General features: G+C 39.3%; 1 protein-coding gene across 4 annotated transcripts in view; it reads left to right on the top strand.

The window, feature by feature from the left end:
* CBFA2T2 (CBFA2/RUNX1 partner transcriptional co-repressor 2) overlaps positions 1–23,133 on the top strand; it is a 150,009-nt gene that overhangs the window by 36,566 nt on the left and 90,310 nt on the right. The window lies entirely within an intron of this gene.

The following is a 23,133-nucleotide window of genomic DNA, read 5'->3' as shown; positions in this document are numbered from 1 at the left end:
GCCTGCCTTCGACCCAGGGCATGATCCAGAGTCCTGGGATCAAGTCCCACATCGGGCTCCCTGCATGGAGCCTGCTTCTCTATCTCTCTGTGTCTCTCATGAATAGATAAATAAAATCTTAAAAAAAATTACAGTTTTACCTTTTTTAAAAATAGCATTCATTCATTCATTCATTCATGAAAGACACAGAATGAGAGGCACACACACAAGACAGAGGGAGAAGCAGGCTCCTTGCTGATCAGGGAGCCCGATATGAGACTTCATCCCAGGACCCTGGGATCATGACTTGAGGGGAAGGCAGATGCTTAACCAACTGAGCCACTCAGGCACCCTAGAGCTTACTTTATTTTATTTTTTTTTAAGATTTTATTTATTTATTCATAAGAGACACACACACACAGAGAGAGAGAGAGAGAGAGAGAGAGAGAGGCAGAGACACAGGCAGAGGGAGAAGCAGGCTCCATGCAGGGAGCCTGACTCTGGACTCAATCCTGGATCTCCAGGATCATGCCCTGGGCTGAAGGCAGGTGCTAAACCACTGAGCCGCCAGGGCTGCCCTAGAGCTTACTTAAAAAAAAAAAAAAAAATGTAACAATAAATTGGAAGAAAAGAATTTATAAAGAAAAGGTAGCTTTAAAAGAATAGTAATTAAAAGATTTTGATTTTGGCTATCAGGGTCAGTCCTGTGACAGGATGGAAGTCTGGATAACAATCATTTCATCTCTCTGTGCCACTTCATACACATTTAAAAAATTACATTGTTTCAAGGGTGCCTTGGTGGCTCAGTCATTTGAGTGATTGAGCATCCAGTCCAGATTCTTGGTTTCAACTTCAGTCTTGATCTCAGGGTTATAAGATTGAGCCCCTAGTTGAGCTGTTCCCCTCCTTACCCTTCAGGCTCCATGCTCAGCTGGGGGTCTGCTCAAGGTTCTCTCTTGCTCCCCTTACCCTTCCTCCCACTCGTGTGCAAACTCTATCTAAATAAATCTTTTTTTTAAAAATTTTTTTTATTATTATTTATTCATGATAGTCACAGAGAGAGAGAGAGAGAGAGAGAGAGAGAGGCAGAGACACAGGCAGAGGGAGAAGCAGGCTCCATGCACCAGGAGCCTGACGTGGGACTCGATCCCGGGTCTCTAGGATCGCGCCCTGGGCCAAAGGCAGGTGCCAAACCGCTGCGCCACTCAGGGATCCCTAAATAAATCTTTTAAAAAAATTTCAGGGGTTCCTGGGTGGCTCAGATAGTTAAGCATCTGCCTTGGGCTCAGGTCATGATCAGGGTCTTGGTATGGAGCCAGGTATCAGGCTCCCTGCCTACTTGTTGTCCCTCTCCCTCTCCCTCCAGTTCCCCTTGCTTGTGCTCTCTTTCTGTCAAATAAGTAAATGCAGTCTTTTTTTTGTTTTGGAGATTTATTTATTCATGAAAGACACACACACACACACAGAGAGAGGCAGAGACATAGAGGAAGAAGCAGGCTCCATGTTTGGAGCCTGATGTGGGACTTGATCCCGGTACCCTGGAATCATGCCCTGAGCCAAAGGCAGATGCTCAACCATTGAGCCATCCAGGCATCTCTGTAAATACAGTTTTTTTAAAAAAAAAAAAATCGCAGCTGATAGGCTGTTAAGTACTCTTTGAAGGATACACATATACATGTGCAGATATACATATATACTTGTGTGTATGTATACATTAAAAATGATAGTCTGATTAATATGTATGGAGAAACAGCCCTTATAACATGCTGTTCAAAAAATAGTTTAAGACTTTCCTCTCTCTCTCTCTTTCTTTCTTTTTTTTTTTTTTTTATAGCTTAAGACTTTTCAAGTTCCATTAAGAAGTATTATGGTAAGGCCATGCTTATTAGAAAAAGATTTCCTAGGCTATTTAGCATTATAAAATAATGGGCTTTAAAACCGGAAGATGAGGGATGCTTGGGTAGCTCAGCGGTTTGGCGCCTGCCTTCTGCCCAGGGCGTGATCCTGGAGTCCCAGAATCCAGTCCCACATCGGGCTCCCTGCATGGAGTCTGCTTCTTCCTCTGCCTGTGTCTCTGCCTCTCTCTCTTTGTGTCACTCATGAATAAATAAGTAAAATCTTTAAAAAAAAAAAATCTTAAAACACCAGAAGATGATACAGATTACTTTTGCTTGTCATGTTAAATATCCACAGCAGTCATTCAACACTGTTAGAACTTTCTTTAGTGCTTTGAATATAAAGTATATTAATAAAATCTTGACAACCAGGATACTTGTGAAACACCTAACTGGCATATGGCTGGCTGGCCAGTAATTGATTATACCATTCACATTGTATTCTGGATTTGTGCTCTAGGGGCCACCATTCACATAGAATATAATGTGAAAAGTAACCCAGGAGTTGTGCAAGCTGAGTTATTAGTTTCATGCCTTTAGCTCTAATAAGTCAGTAAAGCAATTTTCAAATTGCTCAGAGCTAGAGTTCCAGATGTCCTGTGAGACACTAGAAAGAGATACGGGTTCTGGAACTAGTCACCAGCTGACACCTAACCTTCCACATGGTACCATGGAAGAACTGTTATTAATATCCCTTTAATGGCTATATTTTTAAAATTCAGGTGATAGGTTGAAGTCAGGAATGTGGTCCAGCACTGAGGATACTAAAGGTGACAGTCATGATGTTGTTAAGAGGTCAATAATTAGAAGCAATTTAGGCCCAAGTTAGAGTCATGATTTTGGTTTAGAATATGAATGGAAATCCATACACCTACCTGCCCCATCTCCATTGGCTGGAGATTGGCTGGTCATCATTCTTAGATTATACTGTGGGTATGTGGAAGGGACTTGAAATTGATGATTCACAGAGCTGAGCAAGGAAAGAAGAGATATTGCTCAGTTCCTTAGGTGTAGGCCTTCTTAGGGCTGAAGATGTATTTCTGCTCCCATCCAGTGCTAAGTAGTGGCTTGATTGTGGTGGAAAATATGGCTTATACATTCTAGCCTAGGCTAATTGATGCCCTCCCACTTTGATATGTTCTTTGCATGAAACCATTTTGTTTTTTTGTTTTAGTTATTTTGATTTTCCTTGGTTATAGTAGGTATGTTTCTCCCAACTTATCTCCCAACTCATCTGAACTGAAAACCTGTCTTCTCACCAAACTCTTTCTTTGCTTAGCTGGAGGAGACTCAGCCTGTCTTTTTGATACTTTTTACTTTATATCTTAGATTATTATATCTGGTGCTATGTGTACATTTATCCCCTACTATACTAACAATCTTTTCGAAGGCAGGGACTTTGTCCTAATTATCTTTGCATCTCTTAGTGCCATAATTTCTCAGATTTTATTTTATTTTTTTAAAAAAGATTTTATTTATTTTTTCATGAGACACACACACACACACACACACACACACACAGAGAGAGAGAGAGAGAGAGAGAGAGAGAGAGAGAGAACCAGAGACACAGGCAGAGGGAGAAGCAGGCTCCATGCAGGAAGTCTGACGTGGGACTCGACCCCGGGTCTCCAGGATCAGGCCCTGGGCTGAAGGCGGCACTAAACTGCTGAGACCTGGGCCGCCCAATTTCTCAGATTTTAGTGTATATATGAATTATCTGAAGAATTTGTTAAAGTCTAGGTTTTCTGGACCCCCTCCTCTGTATTCTGATTTTGTTGAGTCTGATAAGGACCTGAGAGCGTGTACTTTAAGGAGTTTCTCAGAGTTTCATCAAGTGGGCTCTAGGCCTGTATGATTTATTTATTTTATTTTTATTTATTATTATTTTAAGATTTTGTTTATTTATTCATGAGAGAGAGGGAGGCAGAGGAAGAAGCAGGCTCCGATGTGGAACTCAATCTGGCGACTCCAGGATCATGCCCTGAATCAAAGGCAGATGCTCAACCACTGAGCCACCCAGGTGTCCCTGGGCCTGTATGGTTTAAATTGCTGTTTTTGCTATTGATTGATTGAGAGATTTACTTATTTATTTAATTTTTAGAGAGAGAGAGAGAGAGAGAGAGAGGGAGAATGTAAATGAAAGGCAGGGTGAGAGATATTCCCAAGCAGGCTCCACACTGAGCACAGAGCCTGAAGTGGCGCTCCATCTCTTGACCCTGAGATGATGACCTGGGCTGAAATCAAGAGTCAGACATTCTACTGACTGAGCCACTCAGGTGCTCAGTAGCTTAAAGTTTAAACTGGTCCCATATAGTTTAAAGCATATAGTCAAGCATTTTGTCTTGATAAATCATTGCTGAGTCAAAACCAGTAATCTTTAGTTATTCTGCTAGGAGAAATGATCTTAAAACTTGTTGATAGGGCAGCCCCAGTGGCTCAGCGGTTTAGCGCTGCTGTCAGCTCAGGGCGTGATCCTGGAGACACGGGATGGAGTCCCACATCAGGCTCCTTGCATGGAGCCTGCTTCTCCCTCTGCCTCTCTCTCTCTCTCTCTCTCTCTCTCTGTGTTTCTCTCTCTTATTTTTTTTTTTAAATAAAATCTTTTTTTTTTTTTAAGATTTTATTTATTGATTTAATCGTGAGAGAGGGAGAGAGAGGCCCAGACATAGGCAGAAGGAGAAGCAGGCTCCATGCAGGGAGCCCAACGCGGGACTCAATACTGGGTCTCCAGGATCCTGCCCTGGGCTGAAGGCAGCGCTAAACCACTGAGCCCCCCGGGCTGCCCTCTTTCTGTGTCTATCATGAGTAAATAAAATAATATCTTTAAAAACAAAAACAAAAAACCGAAAACCTGTTGGTAACTAGATTTACTTTGTTCCTGGCTATTTTGGGGGGAGTTCTATGAACTCTTTGTACTCTCAGTTTAAGGTACCCTTTGACTTTATTTTTAAGATTTCTGATTAGTGTCAATTATCCCAGGCAAAAAGCAAATTATGGATGTACATGCATTTGAATTTTGTCTTTAATCCAGCATGTTTTTAAAAAAATCTATAGCATGGCTGCCTTACTGAAAGATATACTTTCAGTCTTTGGAGGAATTAACAGAAGAGGTATTCCTTACTAAACCTTAATTTACCCAATATAGAAATCATTAATTTCTATTGATACAACATTGTATTAGACATTATTAGGTGGGGAATCAAATATATATACTTGCGATTTTTCTGGTACAGTAGAGGTGATTAAGACAAACTCCTAAAACAACTAAGAGAACACTCAAGGGAACATGTGAGGTAGGACCAAACAAATGGTTTGTATATAGTAAAAGCAGATAATTATTGGAATTTAGAGATGAACAGAGACTAGAGAATCTGGGAAGTCCTCAAGGAGAAGGTAGGAGCTGAACCTGAAGCTGAATTTGATCAGAGGAGCAGGGCATTCTTAAAGGGAAGAACATATGAAGATTCATATTTAAAACAATTTTTTTGGACTTTTTATGTATTTGAGAGTGAGAGAGGGTGGGTACAGGAGCCAGGGAAGGGGCAGAGGAAGAGGGAGAAGCCGACTCTACTGAGTGGGAAGCCCAAATCTAGGATTGATCCCAGGACCCTGGCCTCATGACCAGAGCTGAAGGCAGACGCTTAACCAACTGAACCACCTAGGCACCCCAGAAGATTCATCTTACAGGTGAAAAAAATGGAGGCTTAGAAAGGGAAAGTGAGTGACAGATACTAGTTCCCTGACCACTGCTCTTTGTACTTTGTGCCGGATTGGGAGGTTTCCACTGTTATCAAGTAGAACACTGTAGTGTTTTGGTGGCTATATGTTTTTTCCTTTTCCTTTTCCTTTTCCTTTTCCTTTTCCTTTTCCTTTTCCTTTCCGACAATTCCAGTTTTAATTGTAATAATCTCAAAGTTCAGAACCAAACTTATTTTTGTGAAAGAACAATGAATTTGGGACACCGAGTGGCTCAGTGGTTGAGTGTCAGCCGTTGGCTCGGGGCATGATCCGGGTCCCGGGATCGAGTCCCATGTCAGGGCTCCTTGCAGGGAGCCTGCTTTTCCCTCTGCCTGTGTCTCTGCCTCTCTTTGTGTGTCTCTTATGAATAAACAAAATCTTAAAAACAAAATGAGAGCAATGAATTTGACAAAGTTGATCTTTTATTTGTACATATTTAGTTAACTTCATGCATTTTTAGAAGTATTAAAGAGAATTTGAAATAATGATTAATTATATTTTGCTGTGTGTATTCATTGCACACATATTTAGTATGGTGAGTACTTGTCTGGCCTTGATAGAAGGTGAGGATATCAGTTGTCATCTTTCTAGAGCAGTTGACCCAATGGATCAATGGATCCACTGGGATCACTTTTTATTCTTCTTCAGACACTTTCTTCATGTGGTCTAGGGTATTACTACACTGTTATTTTTCATCCTTTTTCACTTGGTGGCTATATCCTCTCAGTTTGTTTTGATGATTTCTTCTTTTCTTCCTGAACTCTTTAACATTGGGCTAGTTGTCCAGTCAGTGTCCAGTGTTCAATATAGTACTTGAATCTCTTGTCCTTATCTATACTTATTCCCCCTTGGTGAGCTCATGAGATCTCATGGCTCCAAATACTATGTGTAAGCTCACAATTCCCAGATATGTATCTCCAGCCTAGATCTCTTCCCTGAAATATAAATGGTTTGTTCAGTTGCCTACATGATACCTCCACTTGGATATTTAATAGATAACCTCAAACTGAAAAGTGTCCAACTTTGAACTTTGAACTTTTTTTTAACATTTTATTTATTTATTCATGAGAGAGAGAGAGAGAGATTGAGGGAGAGAGAGAGAGGCAGAGGCAGAGACACAGGCAGAGGGAGAAGCAGGCTCCATACAGGGAGCAGGCCGTGGGACCTGATCCCAGGTCTCCAGGATCATACCCTGGGCCGAAGGTAGGTGCTAAACTGCTGAGCCACTGGGGCTGCCCTAATTGGACTTTTAAAAACCGATTTTATTAAAATACATGCATCATAAAATTTATCATCTTAGCCATTTTGAAGTGTGCAGTTCAGTACTTTCACATTGTGTTCACCCATCACCACCATCCATCTTATTAACCCTCTTCATCTTGTAAATGGAAACTTAACTTTTTTTCTTAATTCTATTCATTTATTCATGAGAGACACACAGAGGGAGCCAGAGACATAGGCAAGAGGGAGAAGTAGGTTCCTCATGGGATCCCAATGTGGGACTCCATCCCGGGACTCTGGGATCACACCCTGAGTCAAAGGCTGACAACATTCAACCACTGAGCCACCCAGGTATCCCAGAAACTGCTTAACTTCTAAAACAATAACTCCCTATTCTCCCCACCCTACCAGCCTCTGGCATCCACTATTAAACTTCTTGTCTTTATGATTTTGACAACTCTAAGTACCTCATGTAAGTGGAAAAGTGGGATCGAATGATGTTTTGTCATTTTGCTCCTGACTTATTTTACTTACAAAACGTCCTTAAGATTCATCTATGTTGTATAGCACATTACAGAATTTCCTTACCTTTTATTTATTTTTTATTTATTTTAAATTTTATTTATTTATTTATGAGAGACAGACAGAGAGGCAGAGACACAGGCAGAGGGAGGAGCAGGCTTCGTGCAGGGAGCCAGACATGGGACTGATCCCAGGCCTCCAGGATCACACCCTGGGCTGAAGGCAGCGCTGAACCGCTGAGCCACCCGGGCTGCCCTTCCTTACTTTTTAAAGCTGAGTTATACTCCATTGTAGGTACATACCACGTTTTGTTTATTCATTCATCCATCAGTGGACGCTTAGCCTGCTTCCACATTTTAGCTGTTGTAAATAATGCTACTATGAACATGGGTGTACAAATACCTTAAGATCTTGCTTTCAATTCTTTTGCATATATATTCAGAGGTGCAGTTAATTGCTGGGTCACGTGGTAATTCTATTTTTAATTTTTTGAGGAACCTTCTCCCCAGTGGCTATACATTTTACATTCTCATCACCAGTGCACCAGGATTTTGCATGTCTTCCTAGGAGAGATGTCTGTTTAAGTCCTTGGTCCATTTTTGAATTGGATTGTTGTTGCATTTTAGGAATTTTCTGTATATTCTGGATATTAATCACTTATCAGATATATGATTTGCAAATAATCCATTCTGTGGTTGCCCTTTTTACTATGTGGGTGGGTTTTTTTTTTCATGTACAAAGTTTAAAACTTTTCATGAAGTCTAACTTCTCTTTTTCTTTTTTTTACCAGCTTCTAATTAGGAGACACTTAAAACTGAAGAGCATCTTTTTTTTTTTTTTTTTTTAAGATTTTATTGATTCATTCATGAGAGACACAGAGAGAGGCAGAGACACAGGCAGAGGGAGAAGCAGGCTCCGTGCAGGGAGCCCAATGTGGGACTCCATCCCTGGGCAGAAGGCAGTGGTAAACCACTGAGCCACCCAGGCTGCCCCTGAATAGCATCTTAATTTCACTCCTCCCATTCTGGTCCAGCATCTCTGACCTGGCTTATTGGAGTTGCATGCTTGTTTTTTTTCCCTCCTTTCATTCTTGCCTCACCGTCTGTTTTGACCATAGCAGCTAGGGTGGTTCAATTTATTTTAATTTTATTTTATTTCATTTTATTTTTTTTCTCAGAGTGATCCAGTTTAGTCAGGTATTTGAATACCTTATAGTCTTTGCTTTGTGTCAGGACTTTCACCTAGACTTCTGCTTTCTCTCCTTATTCCGTCGCTTATTTCTTTTCTTCTCAGTGAGGCCAACCTGGTTACGTATGATATTTAAAATGGCATCCTGGGGTGCCTGGCTGGCTTAGTTGGAAGAGCATTGACTCTTGATTTTGGGATTGAGTTTGGGCCCCACATTGGATATAGAGGTTACTTTAAAATACTTTTAGAAATAAATAAAATGGCACCCTGCCTTCCCCATCGCCCTTTATCAGCTTATCCCCTTTTTATTAGCTCACTTTTTAACATATTATATATTTTAGTTACTTATTTTATTTTCTGTCTCCCCTTGCCGGAATGTATATTCCAAAGGGGACAGAGTTTTTCTGTTTTGTTTATTTTTTTTTTATTTTTATTTTTTTTAAATTTTTATTTATTTATGATAGTCACAGAGAGAGAGAGAGAGGCAGAGACACAGGCAGAGGGAGAAGCAGGGTCCATGCACCGGGAGCCCCACATGGGATTCGATCCCGGGTCTCCAGGATCGCGCCCTGGGCCAAAGGCAGGCGCCAAACCGCTGCGCCACCCAGGGATCCCTCTGTTTTGTTTATTGACGTATCTTCATTGCCCAGGACATTGGCACATGGTAGATACTTAATAAATATATGTTGACTGAATGAATAAATGAATAGACTAGGAGGCAGGGTAGAGACACATGGTCCCTGTTCTCATGAAGTTTACAGTTTGTGGTTTGCTTTCGACAAACAAATGAAGTTAACCATATTTTCCATATTTTTTGTTTGGTTTGAATACATATAATTCAGAATCTTTGTGAAATAATAGGCATTTAAACTTTGGGAAATATTAAAAAGAATGCCATCTTGAGTTGTGGCTTGAATCAAATAGAAAAACTTATAAAACATTAAAATAGAAAAGCCATGTGCCAGAAAAGGTGAACAATCTCTAAAAAATAACTCTTAGGTCACTTTGGATCTTCATTTATTGCTGTGGAACATTTAATTACAAAAATGTTCTATTTCCTTGGAATAAGAAGAAATGTTTTGGCTTGTAAGTGGGATTCACAAATGAACTGATTTTTTGCTCTTATTAGGGTTCTTTTATTTCTTTATTTTTTGTAATCTACCATTACAAAAACCCTAAATTTCATTTAAACCCCAAATTCTATGATAGAAATAAAATATGGAAGACTTTTGAACAAATATCCAGTGTTGAAGGAAACGTAAATAGTAGATATCATATTGATGCCAACTGAGGAAATATGATTAGACTTAGTCAATAAATAAATCTGTTAACATAATCTGCCATGTGCCAATTTAAATAATGAAAGCATTACTGTAGGAGGATGTTTTGTTAAATGTCCTACAAGGCCTGAGTCTTCTGTGCATACCTACCATGTCGTAGACTTAATAATAATTAGGAAATAATAAGACTGATTTTTTTTTTCTGCCTCTTAAATTGTTTATCTGAGGGAGGAGATACTAATACAAAAACTTTGATGGAAAAAAAAACTTTGATGGGACTGCTAATATATCTGTATAGTCTATAAGTGACACTTTCTTTCCTTTTTCCTGAATATTTGCAATGGTATCATAGAACAAACATTTCTCTGATTTTCATATATATATTTTAAATATTTATTTGAGAGAGCACGAGCATGTGCACACACAGGCACACAGAGGGAGAAGCAGACTCCTTGTTGAGCAGGGAGCTTGATGCAGGGCTGATCCCAGGATCCTAACACCATGACTTAAGCTGAAGGCAGTTGGTTAACTGAGCCACCCAGGTGCCCCTGTGATTTTTATGTTTAAAAAATGAGGATAGGATAATTAGTGCAGGTTATAAAACCTGGCCTTAGTGCCCATGCCCTAAAAACTAAAGGAAAAGAAATTTTCATTTGATGAGATTTTGAATTTGCCTACTCCAAAGAATTACTTTAGCTCACCAAGGCTTGTTTGGATGTATGTTCTTTGCAATTAAATTTTACCACTTAAAATAGCAAAGAAAAACAAGTTAATATTGCCTCTCTGTTTTAGAGTCAGAATTTGTTAAAAGTGTGACATATCAGGCCTCATTAAGAGAATTTTCAGGGAATGTGGTAAAAGTAAAATTTTCTATGAAAATGCAGAGGATGGGCTCCTGGATGTTTCAGTTGGTTAAGCATTTCTTGATTTCAGCTCAAGTCATATGACCTCAAGATTTTGAAATAGTCCCTCTTAAGTAAGGTCTCTGTGCTGAACGTGGAGACCCCTGAAGATTCTCTTGCTCTCCTCTTCTACTTCCCTTTAAAAATAAAATTTTAAAAAAAGAAAGAAAATGCAGAGGAATAATTACAATGAACTGAAGAATTTATAGGGATTTTCCAGCAGGAAGTATGAATTACATTTATCTGTAAGTTGTAAAATTATTTTATAAAAATAGAAAACTATTAACCTTAATATTTTGTGTCTCCAACAGAGATATTGATTATATGCTTAAAATATTGAATGGTTTAAATTTTCTTATGTCTCATTTTTTTTCTATTCTATCAAAAGACAGAAAATAAAAAGTATGCTTGGCAGAAAGTTAATTTCGGTGCATAAAACACTCCATATAGGTGCTCTCACTGTTTAAATGAAGGAATTCTGACAAAGCTGGTTGTAAAAACTTTCTGAAGTATTTTCCTAACTTTTGATCTAAAACCACTTAAATGAAGAGTAAAAAGAGGAAATAATCCCAACATATAAAGTGGGAGATTTATAAGGAAAATTGTATCTCTGGATTATTCTGGCTGTTGTATAAATGCTATGTCTGTTGTATGTTTTAATCTTCACCTATAGTTTTGCTTTTACTTTGAGAACTGAAAGTTTGGGTCACTTAACTGCCTATCATGGTCTGTGGACTTCAGTTTCTTCTGGGTAATAGACTTCAGCAATAGGTAAACCTCTCTTAAGTTATTTTAGGTATTTTAATCACAAACTTTATATATCAAATTCTATTTTGACTTCAGAATGAATTAGAAAAATCAAACCATGATAACAGTAGAAGAACATATGTAGAGTATGTTTTTATGATTTTTTATTTTTTTTATTTATTTTTTTTTTAATATTTTTTTGAATTTTTATTTATTTATGATAGGCACACAGTGAGAGAGAGAGAGAGGCAGAGACACAGGCAGAGGGAGAAGCAGGCTCCATGCACCGGGAGCCCGACGTGGGATTCGATCCCGGGTCTCCAGGATCGCGCCCTGGGCCAAAGGCAGGCGCCAAACCGCTGCGCCACCCAGGGATCCCTTTTATGATTTTTTAAAAAGATTTTATTTATTCATGAGAGACACACAGAGGCAGAGACACAGGCATTGGGAGAAGCAGGCTCCTCAAGGGGAGCCCAACGTGAGACTTGATACCAGGTCCCTGGGATTGTGTCCCAAGACGAAGGCAGATGCTCAACCACTGAGCTACCCAGTCATCCCTTTTGTAATCTTTCTAAACAGGACCTCAAAGTCAAACTCCTGATTAAAGTAATAATCTCATCAATATATCAGGAGAACTACCATTTAAATAAACTTGGTTAGAGTAGAGCTTCCTGAAGGGTGGAGTAAGGAGCTTGGCAAATCTTTCCCCACAGAGCAGATTAAAATTAGGCAAAACTGTTTGAAACAATCATTTTAAATTTGTATTAGATTGTTTCCCGCAGTGTTTTTTTTAAATGCTTTATTTATTTTATTTTATTTTTATTTTATTTATTTATGATAGTCACAGAGAGAGAGAGAGAGAGGCAGAGACATAGGCAGAGGGAGAAGCAGGCTCCATGCACCGAGAGCCCGACGTGGGATTCGATCCCGGGTCTCCAGGATCGCGCCCTGGGTCAAAGGCAGGCGCTAAACCGCTGCGCCATCCAGGGATCCCTATTTCCAGCAGTGTTAACTCAGTAACCAAAAACTGGAAACAACCCAAATGTCCATCAGTCGGTGGTAAATAAACACAATGTGCATATCCATCAATAGAATATTAGCCAGCAATAAAAAAGAAAATTGATACATGCTACAACATGGATGAACCCAGGAAACATTATACTAAATTAAATTAAGTTAAAGAACTCAGGGATCCCTGGGTGGCTCAGCAGTTGAGCATCTGCCTTCCGCTCAGGGCATGATCCTGGAGTTCTGGGATCGAGTTCCACATCGGGCTTCCTGTGTGGAGCCTGCTTCTCCCTCTGCCTGTGTCTCTGCCCCCCTCTCTCTCTGTGCGTCTCTCATGAATAAATAAATAAAATCTTTTTTTTTTTTTTTTAAAGAAAGATCCTGGGACTCATCCCAGGTCTCCAGGATCACACCCTGGGCTGAAGGCGGTGCTAAACCACCGAGCCACCTGGGCTGCCCAATAAATAAAATCTTTAAAAAACTGAACTCAGAAAAGACAACATCTTTGTGTTTTGTTTGTTTGAGTAACACCTAACTCCATACCTAATGTGGGGCCTGAACTCACAGCCCTGAGATTGAGTCACATGTTCTACCCACTAAGCCAACCAGGTGTTCTGGGACAACATATTTTGATTCCATTTACATGAAATGTCCAGGAAAGGCTACTTTATAGGGATAGAGAACAGCTTAGTTGTTACCTAGTATTGTGGGTTGTAAATAGGATTTCCTATAAAGGAACATGAGGGATCTTTGGGGGAATAGAGATGTTCTAAAATGGGATTGTAGTGATGGTTGTACAATTATATAAATTTACTAAAAATCACTTAATTTACATTTAAAACAGGTAAATTTTATGATATGTATATTATACCTAAATAAAACTATTTTTAAAAGGTTTTTAATTTTTGTTATTTATTTGACAGAAAGAGCATGATGGAGCATAAGTAGTGGGTAGTGGCAGGGGGAGAGGGAGAAGCAGGCTTCTCATGGACCAAGGATCCCAATGTGGTGCTCTATCCCAGGATCCTGGGATCATGACCTGAGCCAAAGGCATGCGTTTAACCGATTGAGTCAACCAGGAGCGCCCCCTCAATAAAACTTACTTTAAAATGTTCCCCCCTACCCCACCCCAGAGTTGCCCCAGATAGCAGATAGCATTCACTTAGATGGCTAATGCTTTTAGCTTATATAGTTTAGGTGTTTTGAGAACTTGGGGCCAGCAGGGCATAGAAAGAACACTGTCTGTGTTAGGGTTCATGTTGTGATCTTAGGCACATCAAAGATACTAACCTTATTTCTTTGTTTGTTTTAAGATTGATTGGTGGATTGATTTGAGAGAAAATGCAGGAGCACGTGGGGGGCGGGGAGGGCCAGAGGGAGAGAATCTCATGTAAACTCCCTGCCCAGTGTGGAGCCCTGTGCGGGCTCCATCTCATGACCCCTGAGAGCATGACCTGAGCTGAAGCCAAGAGTTAGACCTTTAACAAATCGAGCCACCCAGGTGCCCCACACCTTATTTGTTTTTAAGTTTGTAAAATAGAGTTCAGGAAATACCTGACTTAAAATCCTACAAGAACTTGGACATCCACTTTTACTCTTCACATAAAGCTTTCTGGAATATATGAAGAACTATAGCTCCTAATAACTTGACAAGTCCTTGCAAATAGGTATATGCCTCTTAGAATGAATGATATCTTATTTGGGACAGAGCAGGGGCAGCAAAAATTGTCACAATGTTTGGGGAAACCCAGCTCTGGGCTAGTAATTTTTTTTTTTTTTAACATTTTATTTATTTGACAGCACAAGTAGGTAGAGTAGGAGGGAGAGCGAGAAGTAGGCTCCCCACTGAGCAGAGGGTCCGATGTGGGGCTCTATTCCAGGACCCTGGGATCATGACTTGAGCCAAAGGCAGACACTTAACTGACTGAGCCACCTAGGCACCCTTGGGCTAGTAGTTTTTAATTGTTATTAGCAAAATAGTCTTGAAATTATTAAAAGTTTTTGCCATTTCAAAAACAGCTACTCATAAAAATTCTTGAGAACATAATTGATTTGAATACATCATATCTAATAGGAATTTTTAAAAAGATTTTATTTATTTATTCATGAGAAACACACAGAAAGGCAGAGACACAGGCAGAGGGAGAAGCAGGCTCCGTGCAGGGAGCCCGACATGGGACTCGATCCCAGGATCACACCCTGGGCCGATGGCAGACGTCCAACCGCTGAGCCACCCAGGCGTCCCTCTAATAGGAATTTTATTCAACTTTTTCAGACCTTATCCTCCCCTGCCTTATTTTAACTAAGTGAAGGAGCTAGATTCAATTCTTTTTCTTTTTTTTTAAAGATTGTATTTATTTATTTGAGAGAGAGATAGCAAGAGAGGGCACAAGTGGGGGACAGGGTGGAGGGGAGAGAGAGAAGCAGACTCCTCAATGAACAGGGAGCTTTACTTGGGGCTATGTCCCAGAACACTGAAACGATGACTATGCCCAGTGCAGAGCCCTACTGAGATCATGACCTCAGCTGTTGAGCCAGCCAGGCGTCCCAAGATACAGTTCTTTCTAAAGCTAATATTCTGTGGTTTGATCTTGTTGAATTTGTGTTTTTTAAATTAATTAATAAAAGATTTTATTTGAGAGAGAGAACATGAGCAGTAGGGGTGAGGAGGAGAAGGGGAGAGGGAGAGGGAGAAACAGACTTCTCAGCTGAGCAGGGAGTCTGACATGGGGTTTGATCTTAGGACCCTGAGATCATCGTGATCTGAGCTGAAGGCAGACACTTAACCTGCTGAGCCACCCAGGCACCCCTGAATTTGTGTTTTAAACAAATAGGATATTTTAATTTATTTATCCAACAAATAAGCATTGAATATGTTGATCAAGGCATAGTGATGGAGAATCAGGTCAACAAATAACTGAAAATGTTAAGTACCAGTGTGGTGTAGTATATACTGTCAGGCTTCAGGATAGCACTAGATGGGCCAGCTATCAACTCTGCTTGCTTGTTTTGGGAAAACCCTTGAGATAAGTCTTTAAAGATGAATCATTTCCTAGGTGTACAGAGAAGAGTTTATTTGACAGAAGTGTTCATAGTGAAGGAAATTGGTTGGTAGTCTGATTTGGGATGTGTAACTGGACATCATCCCTTATGCCTTCGATTATAGATTATTTATTGATTTATTTTGGCAAATGAAAATTTGTTTCATTTATTTTCTGTGCTTCTGATTCATCCACTTTTAAAAATCTATCACACTGAAATTGAATTCTTGATTTTAAATGATGATCCACAGCTGCTGCAATCTGACTTGTGTCCCATAAGGGCTGATGACTCAAACATCAAGAGAATAGTTTTTCAGTTTTGTTTTCAAGATCACTTGTGAATTTGATTGTTTGTCTATTGTTTTAAGTTGACGCAAAATTCTTCCAAGCTTTGTAATGTTAAGTATGTAAAGCAAATAATCAGCAAATTGTGAAGTTCTTGAGAACTAATAAAACAAGAATCTATATGTAGTCATATAAATTGAAAAGTTAGAATATCTTGTTTCTGGAGAGTCATAAACTCTTTTTTTATTTATAAAGAAAGGTTATTTAACTTAATGATATTCTTACTATGTCCACCTGGTCAGTTTAAAATAAAGAAACAAGTTTAAGCAAGAAAGAAACAAAGCTGTAGGGGACTTCTCATAACACCTAATCCTGTCCTCTAATTTGACAGATCAGTGGTTAACGATTTAGAGAACTTATTTGTAGCTGAATCTGAACAGTTACTCCAGGCTTTTTCTATTGAATGATAGAGAAAATCAGTGTCTCTTAAACTATTTGCTGTAAATGATCTAAAAATGAAGACACTCCACTTTCTTTTTTTTTTTTTTTTTTTTAATTTTTTTTTTTTTAATTTTTATTTATTTATGATAGTCACACAGAGAGAGAGAGAGAGGCAGAGATACAGGCAGAGGGAGAAGCAGGCTCCATGCACCGGGAGCCTGACGTGGGATTCGATCCCGGGTCTCCAGGATCACGCCCTGGGCCAAAGGCAGGCGCCAAACCGCTGCGCCACCCAGGGATCCCGACACTCCACTTTCTGATCAATTGTATATTTCAGACTTTTAGCATTAATTGTAAAGCCCTGTAGAACTGAAAAGTGAGTGAGGCAGCCTTTGACCATGGAGGAGTTTGCAAGATTATCTGACATGTAGAAAGTGAGACATTGGTGTGTTGTCTGCTTATCCCCCTCGGCAGTATTCTGCGTGGTCTGTCCCTTTGCTTGTCCCTCCCCTCCATCTTCCTTCTACAGGCTTGATGCTGTCTAGTCATGAGGATTTTCTTCCAGTTCTTCACTGTAGCCTGTGTGGTTCCCATACCGTCTGTTCCCTCTGCCTGAAATACTTTTCATCTCCTTAAAAAAAAAAAAAAAAAAGCCTAGCTCAATTCTCCTTTAAGTTTCACTTTATCAGAATATACTCCTGTATAATATGTCCTTCACTAGCCCTCCCTCTCCCCCCTCATGTGAGGCCTGTAGTACTCTTAATCATTTTCTTGTTTTTTTTCTTTTCTAGCATTTACGGTTTATTATACATTTATTTTGTATGATAATTAGAATCTTTTCTCTCCAACAGACTGCAAGATACCTGTGGGCACGGACTGTATTTTTATTTATTGTTCTGTCTTCAATGCTTAGCATGATGGCTCACCCACAATAGGTGTTTGAGTCTGTCTAAAGCTACCCTATTGGTATAAATCGGAGTTCAACACAGTTTTTTGTAAAGGACCGGAGAATAAACATTTTTGACTTTGTGGGCTACATGATATCTGTCCTATCTGCTGTTGTCACGGGAAAGCAGCTACAGAAAGCTAATCTGTAAAGCAAATGGGCATAATGTTGCTCCAGTAAAACTTTATTTACCAGAACAGTAAGCAGGCTATAGTTTTTTTTTTTTTTTTTCAGGCTAGTTTTTTGATCTGTGTTGTAAATAATCATCTCTTAATGCTGTAAATAATCATTTTGTTAGACTTGAAAACTCTCTCATTATGCAATCTTGTAAACTCTCCCTAAGGGTTTTTTTTTTTTTAAAGACGATTTCGTTTTTGTATGGTAGTTGTTAAAGAAGTGTTTGTTTATTTGTTTGTCTTTTTGAGAGGGAGAGAGAATCTTAAGCAGGCTCCATGCCCTGTGAGGGGCCCTACTGAGATCATGACCTGAGCCAAAATCAAGAGTCAGACTCTTGGGGCATTTGGGTGGCTCTATTCGGTTAAGTGTCTGCCTTTGGCTCAGGGTCCTGGGATCAAGCCCTGTGTTAGGCTCCCTGCTCTGCAGCTAGTCAGCTTCTCCCTCTTTCTCTGCCCTTCCCCCTGCTTGTGTGCATGCCCTCTTTCTCTCTTGTTCTCTCTCTCAAATAAGTAAAATCTTTAAAAAAAAAAAAAAAAAAGTCAGATGCTTAACTAATTGAGCTACCCCAGGTGCCCCAAGAGGTGATTTTTCAAAAGACTAATCTTAAAGTAATTTTTCATTTAAATATATTGTCTTTAAGATTGTTATTATAATCATTTTCTTTTAATTAATAACGTATATTTTTACGTTCTCTAAAGTACGATGGTATTTTCGTTAATTTTACATTTCTGTTTAAGTAAAACATGATTCTTTTTTTTCATAAAGATTTTTAAGTTATTTCTACACCCAAAGGACGGTTGAACTCACATTCCCTGAGATCAAGAGTCATGTACTTCACTGAGTGAGCTGGCCAGGTGCACCAAAACATAATTCTTTATAAAAATAAACAGATTGTTTTGTTTTTTTGGGGGGTTAAAGTGTAGATTAAAATTTTATGATGTGTTTTCAAAAAAACCAAGCTTTTTATGACATAATGTTTGAAATAAAAACCTTTTTTAAAGATTTATTTATTTTAGAGAGAGAATAGAGCTTGCACATGAGTGGGGAGAGGGACAGAGAAAGAGGCAGAAGGAGAGAACCTTTCAAGCAGACTCCTCACTGGAGTGCAGACTCCAATGAGGGTGTTGGTCCCATGACCCACGATACCATGACCTGAGCTGAAACTAAATGCTGGTCGTACAACCGACTGAGCCACCCCGTCCCAGTAGTGTTTGTTTGTTTTTTCTTTTAAGATTTTATTTATTTATTTGAGAGAACAAGAGAGCATGAGCAGTGGGGAGGGGGAGAAGGAGAGGGAGAAGCAAACTCCTTGCTGAGCAGGGAGCCTGATGTGGGCCCGATTCTAGGACCCTGGGATCATGACCTGAGCCAAAGGCAGGCAGATGCTTAATTGACTGTACCCTGAAAAGCAAATTGACTATCAGCATTGGTGTTTTCTTTTTTCTTCTTCTTATTTTTTTTGATGTCATTGAAGGTCTAAAGAGGCATCTTTATGTGTTGGATAAGAGGTTTGATCTGATGAATCTAACTCAAAGGTCTGGATCTAAAGCATATTTGTAGAATAGTTTTTATTATTTAAGATTTATTTATAAGATATTTAATTATGTTTTCTCTATTTAAATTTCTTATGCTCCTTTTTTAGCAGTGGTTCATTATAGGTATAAAATAAACATTACACAACTAAAATAACAATGTAGAATAACTCAGTGTTTAGAACCATCATGGCAGTAGTAATTTTCAAAGAAAAAAGCCAAAGGAGGGATTATCATGATCATCTTTATTAGAACTTCATGAATTGCTGCAAATATTCACTTGATACTCAGAGGGGAGTTTTCAATTTTTTTTTTTAATTTTTATTTATTTATGATAGTCACAGAGAGAGAAAGAGAGGCAGAGACACAGGCAGAGGGAGAAGCAGGCTCCATGCAGGGAGCCCGACGTGGGATTTGATCCCGGGTCTCCAGGATCACATCCTGGGCCAAAGGCAGGCGCTAAACCGCTGCACCACCCAGGGATTCCCGAGTTTTCAAATTTTTGACGTGAATGGGGACTTTTTTTCTTTTTGAGAAGTATTTATTTTATGGCTTGAACTATGTCCCATAGTTGGCCATGGCAGCTCCTTCTAACGGGCTTCAGTGTCTTTTTGACATATCCCCATCATTTCTGAGTAATCCTTTACTTTCTTGCACAAAATGTTGCATGCTTATCTTATACCTTCTCTGTCTCACCGGGTATTAGCTATTTCTCTAAGGCCAGGGTTTTGTTTTGTTTTAAAGATTTTATTTATTTATTCACAACACACACACACACACACACACACAGAGGCAGAGACACAGGCAGAGGGAGAAGCAGGCTCCGTGCAGGGAGCCCGATGTGGGGCTCGGTCCTGGGTCTCCAGGATCACTCCCTGGGTTGAAGGTGACGCTAAACTGCTCAGCCACCTGGGCTGCCCGAAGCCAGGGTTTAGTAGAAATGAGCCACCTGGGCTGCCCGAAGCCAGGGTTTAGTAGAAAATGTAGTTTAGAAATCAAGACCTGGATGTAAATATGTTATAACCTAAAATTCAGGAATTCATATTGATGCCTGCAATTCAAATCTAACACTGGGTATATCCCAGTTTTCCCTTAGGAGGACATTAAAAAAAAAAAAAAACTCCTTTACAAATTCTGTTGTAGAGCAACCAATTTAGCAGTTGCATTCACTATTCTAGATATATTACACTGTTGGCTTCTCATCTTTTATTTTTAAAAGTTGACAGTGTATCAGAAAAAGTTGAGTTTCAACTCAGGATGTAGACAATGAGGTAAATGAATATGTTGGTACCACATTAAACCTCACGTCAAACTTTGATTCCTTTTATCTGAGTTACTTTAAAAAAATTGTCCCTATGCATTTGCAAACCTCACCCATAATTTGGCATACTGCTTAAAGAAATCTAGTGTTTTTATCTTTATATTGTGGAAATACCAAACAGCTCTAAAAATGGACTTAAACACTCATGTACTTAAATGCCCAGCTACAATAATCACCAACTCTGCTCCTTTTGAAGGAAATCCTAGATGGAATACAAACTTACCAGTAGGGCAGCCCCGGTGGCGCAGCGGTTTGGCGCTGCCTGCAGCCCAGGGCGTGATCCTGGAGACCCGGGATCGAGTCTCACATCGGGCTCCCTGCATGATGCCTGCTTCTCCCTCTGCCTGTGTCTCTGCCTCTCTCTCTCTAGCTGTGTCTCTATGAATAAATAAATAAAATCTTTGAAAAAATCACAAATTATAACTAAGTTTTAAATAATTCCTTCATATAATTAAATAATGAGTTTTAAATTTTTCCCAGTTATCCCAGGTTATTTTTTACAGTTGATTTGCTCAAATTGGAATCCGAATAATGTTCACATGTTGCCTTTAAGTCTTTTATGTCTCTTTTCATGTATAGCTTCTATACTGGCTCCCTTTCTCCATTCCCTTTTTCCCCAAACAAATCTGGGTTGTTTGCTCTATTGATTTTCTCACATTCCAGATTTTCCTAATTGCGTTCCCATGCTGTCGTTAACATGTTTTTGTGTCCCCTCAAAGTTCTGTAAACTGGTTGGTTGTTAGTTCTAGAGGCTCCTGTTTGTCAAGAGTAATTGCAAGTATATCACGTACAAGTGATATACTTCCATTAGGCACATTGATGCCCATGTATTTCTCATCTCATATTTGTGGCAGTTGATCATTACCTAGATTAATGTTTGTCATTAGAGCTTAGCAAAATGGTTTTGCAAATATATATATTTTTCATTTTAGTTGGGTTATTTCAGTAGGGATTAGTTTCCACCAACTATGTATTTCCTTAAAGGTCAGTTGACATAGAGCAATAGGTAAAGTGCTCAATTCACTAGTTTCAGAATAATGAATTGGTTCTCTAGTATCCTTCAAAAAGTGATCAATTAGCTTTTTATAAGTATCATTATGAACTCAAAAATTTAAACATTTTGCTGTGTTCTTTATTTTATAAGGTTTATTTATTTTAGAGAGAGAGCATACAAGTGGGAAAGGCAGAAGGGAGAGGGAGAGAGAATCTCAAGCAGACTCCACGCTGAGTGTGGAGCCTGATGCAGGGATTGATCTCACAACCCTGAGATCACAACCTGAGCTGAAATTAAGAGTCAGATACTTATACCAGCTACATCACCCAGGTGCCCCCATTTTGCTGTGTTCCGATCCATTGCAATTATTATTTTTTACTGATACTCAAATGATCCCATCTTAGGTAGTGGAACCTTTTCAAGTTGGCTCCTGAGTCCCATGGACACAAATCCAGAAGTCTTTGATAGCTTAATTTCTTTCTGGCATGACTACTTTTCTACATTTTCTGTGTCATACCTGGAATCAGCAATTTTTCTAAAGAGCCCAGCTTCCTTGTAGTGGGAAATAGTATTTAAGGTCCATAATCTGGGTGCCAGTAGCAAAAGAATCATCTTTTCTCTTTTTTTAAACAACAATAAATACTGGGACGCCTGGGTGGCTCAGTGGTTGAGCATCTGCCTTTGGCTCATGGCATGATCCCCAGAGCCCCGGGATCCTGTCCCACATCATCAGGCTCCCTGCAGGGACCCTGCTTCTCTCTCTGCCTGTGTCTCTGCCTCTCTCTTTGTGTGTCTCTCATGAATAAATAAAATAAAGTCTTTAAAAAAATAAAAATAAACAACAATAAATGCTTATTCTCATGTAGTTCCTATGGGTCAGAATTCTGAAATAATTTAGCTAGATGGTACTGGCTAGGTAGTTGAGCAAGTTAATGCTGGCACTGGCAAGAGATTTCAGTTCCTTACCATAAGGACCTCTTCTTAGGGCTGAAGAAGTGTCTTCATGACATAGTGGCTGATTTCTTCCAGAGCCAGTGATCCAGGATAGCCAGGAACATCCTTTGCTTCATTTTCTTACTAGATCGAATATACTGCTCTGGCTTTGGATCCAGACCACCTGGTGCTAACACTTTCTAGTTTGGGGGATTAACTAATAATAATAACTATGTAATTAACTCTTAATGCCTTATTTCTGTTACTATAACATTGAGATAAATAGGTAGATAATCTCTACCTACCTTAGAGACCCTTTGATTTAGGGTCTTTGTGAAGATGCTGGCTATTAGAACAGTTACTGACACTTAGCAGTATTGGTAAATCCTCAGCCTACTGCTGTGGCTATTATTACCAGTACCACTTGGGTGAACTAAAGACTCAAAACGTAGCCAGTAGGTTGCCCTTGACAGAAATAGTCTTTTTCCTGTTTGCCAAAACTTGCCATGACAGAAAAATTGTTGACAGATTCCAGACATCCAAAGTCTGATAGAAGATTAAAGGTTAGAGAATTATAGCCCACAGCTGTTTGATTATGTGTATGGAAGACCTTTCATTCCTAATCTGTGCTAATGGATATGTGTCCATATACTGTGACCCCAGGAATCACCCAGGTATCCCCACCCAGCCTTTTTATTTTAAAATATGGATTCCTTAGAAGTTGCAGAACAAAATTGTACATTGAGGTCCAGGGGACCCTTTACCCAGTTTATATCCTAGTGACAGCTATTGTTACAACTATAGTATAGTATAAATTTTCAGTGATCTATTTTCATTATATGCTTGATTTTTGAAGGCATAAGTGATTAAAACTGACCTTGAGCAGTTTAGTCCTTCTCTCTGGGTCCTCATTGTTTTATTTCCAAAACTGATTTTTTAATTTTGGCTCTTCATTGTTGAAACTTGCATTAGTAGTTTCTTTA

The sequence above is a fragment of the Vulpes vulpes genome, chromosome 14, assembly GCF_048418805.1.
Source record: "Vulpes vulpes isolate BD-2025 chromosome 14, VulVul3, whole genome shotgun sequence".
In the NCBI taxonomy this organism is placed as follows: Eukaryota; Metazoa; Chordata; class Mammalia; order Carnivora; family Canidae; genus Vulpes; species Vulpes vulpes.
This window is presented reverse-complemented; position numbering and strand designations above follow the sequence as displayed.